The sequence below is a fragment of the Rhinoderma darwinii genome, unplaced genomic scaffold (genome assembly GCF_050947455.1).
Source record: "Rhinoderma darwinii isolate aRhiDar2 unplaced genomic scaffold, aRhiDar2.hap1 Scaffold_3477, whole genome shotgun sequence".
Classification (NCBI taxonomy): domain Eukaryota; kingdom Metazoa; phylum Chordata; class Amphibia; order Anura; family Rhinodermatidae; genus Rhinoderma; species Rhinoderma darwinii.
This window is the reverse complement of record NW_027463451.1, coordinates 94735-102500: the sequence shown is the minus strand read 5'-3', so window position 1 is coordinate 102500 and position 7766 is coordinate 94735.

The window sequence follows — 7766 nt, the reverse complement described above, 5'->3', positions numbered from 1 at the left end:
CAGATTGATCTTGGACCCAGACGCGTCCGAGTAGCGATCTACCTCAGACATCACCCATTCCGCCTCCCCTTGCGAGGAGACGAAGATAGTGACATCGTCGGCGTACGCTATCGTCCTTACGGCAGACTCCTCGACCGCCAAGTCCATCCTCACACCCACCAACGGCCCGCGGTCAACCCTCACAAGGAAGGGGTCGATCGCGAACACGTATAGCAGCGGGCTAAGAGGACAACCCTGACGGACACCAGAGTCCACCCCAAAAGGACGACCAACCCAACCGTTCACCAGTGGGAAAGTCTCAGCCCCTGCATACAATGTTTGCAGCCAATTCACAAACCCCCCAGGCAGACCGTATCTCAAAAGGGTGGACCAGAGATACTCATGATCAACTCTGTCAAACGCTTTTGCCTGATCCAAGGACAGCATGTACCCCTTCCAGTGCCCAGCTCTGCCCTGCTCCACCGCCTCCCTGACACCCAGGACAGCACTAAAGGTGCTACGACCCGGGACAGTGCAGTGCTGGACACCCGAAAGGAGCCGCGGTGCAAACTCGACCAACCTGTTAAACAGTATCTTAGCCAGAATCTTCCGGTCCGTATTGAGAAGCGCTATGGGACGCCAGTTCTCAACACGGGACGGATCTTTACCCTTTGACAACAGAATCAAGGCTGACCTACACATTGACTTTGGTAGAGTGCCCGAGGATAGACACTCATTAAAAACCCCAGTCAAGAGGGGAATCAAAGCTTCCCCAAAGGTCTTGTAAAACTCGGACGTTAAGCCATCCGGTCCCGGCGATTTCTTAAGAGCAAGCCCTTCAATCGCCCTCTTTACTTCCCCTTCCTTGATTTCCTCTGTCAAAACGCCAAGAGAGGGGCTTATCCCTGGCTCCGGAATGGTTTCAGCCAGGAAAGCCGACATCTTGTCTCGATCTAGTTCCTTCTTACTCAAGAGGTGTGAGTAGAAGGATCTGACCACCTCCAGAATCCCTGATTTGGACCTGTTCAGGGATCCCGTACTGTCGATCAGTCCTGCCACATACTTGCAATCCACTGACATCCTACAGTTCTTGTAAGGGTCAGGCGAGCGATACTTCCCGAAATCCCTCTCAAAAACTAAGGATGTGTGCCTATCGTACTGACACCTCTTGAGCAATGATTTCACACAGGAGATATCCTTACGGCTACCCCCTGTCGAGACCAGCTGCTCGAGTTTCCTTCTTAGGTCCTGGTACAGACAGTGTCCGGCCAGGCTCCTAAAGTTGGAAAGCTGGCGGAAGAATTTTGCCGCGCGTTTCTTGAGCATCTCCCACCACTCTGACTTACTGTTACAAAGGCCCAAAAGGGGTACCTGGCTCTGCAGAAAATCCTCAAAGGACTGTCTGACGTCCGCTTCTTCCAGGAGTGCCGAATTCAATCTCCAAAAGCCCCTTCCCATCCGATGGGTCTCTGCAACGTTCAAAGAAAAAACAATTAAACAGTGATCGGAGAATTCTACCTCCACAACCACAAGTGGTGAGGAGACAGCCTCCTCCTTCAAATAAAACCTGTCTATTCTAGACCTAATCTGACTACCCCTATGGTATGTGAAACCACTGTGGTCCGGGGTGTGCCTAATGTGGACATCCACCAGACGAGCCTCACTGACTATGCTATTCAAAGCGACGCTGTCATAGCCCAGCCTGTCTTTGGAGCCCCTCCGATCCTTCTGTCTCACAACCGTATTGAAGTCTCCTCCAAAGACCACTTGGCGGCTGGTAAAAAGAAAAGGCTTGATCTTCATAAAGAGGCACTTGCGGTCCCACTTGGTTTGTGGACCATAGATGTTTATGAGCCTAAGCTCTTGCCCCTTCATGAAGACGTCCAGGACCAGACACCTCCCCATTTCTACCTCGATTACTCGTCGGCATTTTACCTCCGCCGTCCTGAAAAGGACAGCTACTCCGCTATACGGCTCGGCCGCAAGAGACCAGTAAGATGGCCCATGCCTCCACTCCTTCCTGGCCATATGGACAGATGCCAGGTCTGGCACCCTGGTCTCCTGCAAAAATAAAACATCGGCCTCAACCCGGCCGAGAAAATCAAAGGCCGTGAATCTGGCCGCATCTGACCTAATGCTGGCGACATTAATACTCGCCAGGGTCAACGGAGTAGGTACCGCCATCAAGAGTGATCGAGGTCGACCGCTAGCTTCTTCCCTCCCCCAGTTAGCCCGTCGCTATCTGGGTCCGGGGAATCCTCGTTGCCTCTCTTGAGACTCGCACCCGAGAGATCCATGCCTTTGGAAAGGTCTTTTCCATCTAGAACCAAAAGAGGAGAAAGTGAGTCCACAACATTTTTAACAATATTATTTACACTCCCATCCCCCTCCCCCACTACCTCCCCCATTTCCCCACCTCCCCCTTTGTCCACCAGTGCCGTGACAACCCCTTCCTCAGGTATTCGGCCCACTACCTGGTTCGAGGGTCCAGCACCTCCCGAAGGACCCGACCTTCGCACCGGTACCTCACCCTCGCCCTCCCCTTCTTCCGAAGAGGAGGAGATGTCCTCCCGAAGGGCCTGGTACCGGTTGGAGAGCCCTATCAGGGGGGAGCCAGTCAAACCCTCCTTTGGGATCTGGCCGGTCTTGGATGTTTTTAACGGGGCCCCTTTGGTCTTATACAGGGCCTTCCTACCAGTGTCTTTTCTCTTATCTTGCCCCTTTACTTCGTCCTCATCCAAACTACCATAGTATGAGGACTCACTAGAGGGGGCTTCTCCTCTCCTCCTGACCAGTCTCCTGATCTCCTCCTCTACCCCACCATCCCCAAGGGCCTCCGCAGACATGCCAGCCTCCTGAGGGACGGCAGACTGAACCCCATGGCTTTGGGGCCCCTCCTGCTCCCTCTCAAGTCGACGGCACTCCTGCCTCCTAAATTTGGAAGAAGGCAGGGTCCTTACCTTCCTCGACCCTATCACCCCTCCATCCTCACCAGCCCCTTCCCCAGCGACACCGTGACCTTGACCACTGCCACTAGCCAGACCAGGCGCCACCGGGTTAAAGACCAGGTTAGCGAAGGAGCGCGGACAGCGGCTAAAGGGGTGACCAAGGTCACCACACAGGTTGCACCTTATGTCCTTGCACGTGGCGGCAAGATGGCCCAGAGCCCCACACAGCGCACACCTCTTCTCCTTACACTGGGCGCTAAAATGTGTGGGGCTGCCGCACTTGTGACAGACCTTCGGCTGCCCCTGGTAAAAGACCAAGATCCTGTCCCTCCCCAGGAAAGCAGAGGAGGGCATGTGAGACACCGAGTTCCCCTGGACCTTTAATTTTACGGAAAAGGTCCAGGCCCCAGACCAGATCCCATGCTCATCCCGGTTTTTCTGGGGCATTCCTTTGACCTCGCCATGTCTCTCCACCCAGGTCATTATGTCAATGCAAGAGAGTGACTCATTATTGGTCAAAATGGTCACTCTCTTGATGACCTCATTCTGCCTCGAAACGGCTTGAACGGCGAAACCCTGCCACTGGGGCAATGCCCGTGCCAGCTCATGACGGGACCAGAAGGATTCCAACCCCTCCGCCGTCATGAAACTGACATCGAACACTGAGGTGCCGTAGGGATGGATCAGGGCATAGATGTCATTAGCCCTGAACCCCATCTCCAGGAGCAGCTCCACAACCTTAGATCTTGGGGGGCTTGCTTCCTTACCAACCCACCGGAGACGGGCCACATTCCTGCGGACACCCCCGGGTCCCCCTGTCGGAAGGGACAACACTGGTGGTCCCTTCCCTTGGTTTTCTCGGAAGGCTGCCTGTCCGTACTTCTCGTACCAGAAAGACAGGTCAACCTGCTCACCCCCTATCTGGACAGAGCTCTCGCCTCTCCTTAGGGCCTCCGCAAGGCGCCGTTGCAAGTTACCATGCACGGCACCAGCAGACAAAGGGACACTTGGGCCCGCTGCGGCTGCAGCGTAGGACCTTCCAACCTGTACAGCTCCCGGAGCCCCGATGGGCACTTTAACAACTGGCGCCCCACTTTTCAGTGGGTCTCCCCCTAGACCAGCCTCCATCAACTCTCCTTCCAGAACACTAGGGCCACCTCCGGGAGCTGCGCCTACCTCCTGCAATTCCATATTTTCTACACCCCCACCCATATTCAAGATCATACCCCCACTTGCACCTCCATCCACACCATTCACACCATTTACCTTTCCCAACCCTGTTTCTTCTCCAGAAACATTCTCCCCACCATCCTCCATCACAATTGAATTTTCCCTTTCCACACCCCCATTCACACCACATGCGTTTTTTCCTGCGTTTTTTGCTACAGGCGCGTTTTTTTGCATGCAGGCTTCTTTCCCCCTTACTGGACCAGCCACAATGTCAGATTTTGTTTTCCTGGTTGCTTCTTCCTCCACCAGGCGCAACTTTGCTGAGGAGAGCACCACTCTCGGCACCAATTTGTTCTCCCCTAAGGGGATACACACAGCTCCCGTGCCCAGCTGCTTGGGCCCGAGCACAACCTTCTCATTTGCCGCTCCACTATCCGGCCTCGCAGCCAGTCTTGCCACTGCACTGCTACCGCCACTCGCTCTAGCGGCAGCAGTGCTTTTGATCTTTTGAACCTGCCGAGCAGGGGGGCTACACATAATCTCCCCTCCGTCAGACCCCTGATCCACTGCAGGATCAGGAGTAGGCTGACCAGAGGGGTTTGCAGTGGCATCCCGGGGTACAGAGAATGCGTCGGGCTTCGGAAGAGGTACATACACCAGCCGCTCCTCCATGATTGGAGTCTTACCTGCCTTCCTTGCCTTCCGCATCCTTCTCCTTTCGGCCTTGTCAGACAGGCCGTCCGACACCGGATCCCCTCCGAATGTGAAATCCCCAAAGTTCACCGGTGGGGACTGTACCTGCCTGATTTCGGCCATCAGAAGTCCCCCGGGACCGCCACTGCACCCGGTCTCCTCCGACTCCGACCACGACTCCCCTGAGCCTTCCGAGCTGCTCAGCGACACCAAGACACCCGATGGCCGGTGCCTTGCTCCGTCTCGTATTTTCAGTTCATGCTCCACAGCGCGCTCTCGCTGTGCACAGGGGAGGCTGCCCTCCGACACCTGGCTGCACTCAGACGTCTCCCTTCCTCCCAGCTTGATTGAGGCTGCTTCCAATTCAGGGATTAACCCCTCGCTTGCCTCCTGACTTGTCTCCAGGCTTGTCTCCTGGGCCGATTCCTGGGCCGATTCCTGGCCCTGTCTCTGTACTCTTTTCCCCAGGGACTTCTTCCATCTCACCAGCCGCTGGCGAAAACTCCCCGAGGACTGTAAAATTAACTCCAGTCTAGTCTCCAGAAAATCTATGCGCTCCTTCAGCTCCTTTATGTTCTTTGAGATAGCCGGTCTTTTATTTTTTGAGCAATGATCCGCTCGATAACGGAGCTCAGCCAGAGACTGCTTCAGGGACAGTCTCTCCTCTTCCGAAGCCATATACAGGCTCGTTACCGTCATCACCCTCCGGCGGAATTGTTCTTGCGGCTCCCTCGGGGCTAATACCGGCCAGTCCTCGAGCCGATACTCGAGGTCCTCCATGTCCACGATTTCGCCCAATGCCCTATGCGACAGCACGGAGCACCAGACAGTTTCCGACATTCCCGGCGCCTCTTGCCCGCTCGTCCTCCTGTCACCGGCGGCATCCACCGCCGCGAGCTTTCCCCCCGCAGTGGCTCCCGCCTGTGTGTCGGCTGCCGCTGCGGACCTCTCCGTCCTTCCTCCAGTACTCACAGTGTTCACGGCGAGTGAAGCCTCCACATCCCCGCGGCTGTGCTGGCTCAAGTCCTCGTTAGAGCCGCCGCTCCTCTTACACATTCTTTCCGACCGGCGCAGCATGCCGGCTGCCTCCTCCATCTTGCGGCCACGCTCCCGCCCGGCTTCGGCGGCCAGTGTGTCCTCCTCTTTACTCACCCCCGACTCCGGGGTCTCTCCCCAGGACCCCACTCCTCCTGGGAAAGGAGTGGGGACCCTGCCTGGAACAAATTCAGCCGACTCCAGCAGGTTTTCAGGCTCCAAATGTGAAAAATGCACCTAACACACACTCCTTCAGCAGGAGCTCTCCAAGCACACGTCTGATTACCGCGGCTGCTGGCACCAGACTTGCCCTCCAATGGATCCTCGTTAAAGGATTTAAAGTGTACTCATTCCAATTACAGAGCCTCGAAAGAGTCCTGTATTGTTATTTTTCGTCACTACCTCCCCGGGTCGGGAGTGGGTAATTTGCGCGCCTGCTGCCTTCCTTGGATGTGGTAGCCGTTTCTCAGGCTCCCTCTCCGGAATCGAACCCTGATTCCCCGTTACCCGTGGTCACCATGGTAAGCGCAAAAAGTACCATCGAAAGTTGATAGGGCAGACGTCCGAATGTATCGTCGCCGTCACGGGGACGTGCGATCGGCCCGAGGTTATCTAGAGTCACCAGAGCGGCCGGGGAGAGCGTAGGGAGGGCCGGAGCCCGACCCCACCGCCCAAGCCCTCGGTTTGGTTTTGGTCCTATAAATGCACGCGTTCCGGGTGGTCAGCGCTCGTAGGCATGTATTAGCTCTAGAATTACCACAGTTATCCAAGTAACGGTTGGAGCGATCAAAGGAACCATAACTGATTTAATGAGCCATTCGCAGTTTCACTGTACCGGCCGTGTGTACTTACACGTGCATGGCTTAATCTTGGAGACAAGCATATGCTACTGGCAGGATCAACCAGGTAGTCCCCCCTTCCATCGAAGTGCTGAAACTACCTTCATTTATTGCGCTCGGGAGGTGGGCGGCCTCGCAGTGCCAGGGGGACAAGACGACTTTCCAAGGCAGCAGAGAAAGTCCAGGACCTTTGCAGAGAATAGGTCAACCAAGAGCCCCGCGGGAGGTCGCAGCTGGCTGCCAACTTGGTACCGGTACAACCTGGTCACCGCTCGGAAGCGGCCCAGGTCTGCAGGACATGGGTTGGCATAACTGCTACGACGCGCCCCAGGACAATCCCGGCTACCTGCTCTCACCGACGGCCCAGCTCGAAACCTGCCGAGCAGGAGGACACCTTCAAACAACCGACCCCCCTTCCAAGGCATCGGAAGACAGTCGAGGACACATGGAAAGAGAGCAACCAAGAGCCCCGTTGTTGGACGCAGATTGGCACTGAGACCGCATCCAGGTTTCGCGACCACAAGAATGTAAGTCAACCGGGGGGTTCAATATGCCACTGTGACGCTTCAGAACAGTCCGGGCTGCATACTCTCACCGCGGGCCAGCTCTCAACCTGCCGAGGAGGAGGATGTCTTCAAACAACCGACCGACCCTTCCAAGGCATCGGAAGACATTCGAGGACACATGGAAAGAGAGCAACCAAGAGCCCCGTTGTTGGACGCAGATTGGCACTGAGACCGCATCCAGGTTTCGCGACCACAAGAATGTAAGTCAACCGGGGGGTTCAATATGCCACTGTGACGCTTCAGAACAGTCCGGGCTGCATACTCTCACCGCGGGCCAGCTCTCAACCTGCCGAGGAGGAGGATGTCTTCAAACAACCGACCGACCCTTCCAAGGCATCGGAAGACATTCGAGGACACATGGAAAGAGAGCAACCAAGAGCCCCGTTGTTGGACGCAGATTGGCACTGAGACCGCATCCAGGTTTCGCGACCACAAGAATGTACGTCAACCGGGGGGTTCAATATGCCACTGTGACGCTTCAGAACAGTCCGGGCTGCATACTCTCACCGCGGGCCAGCTCTCAACCTGCCGAGGAG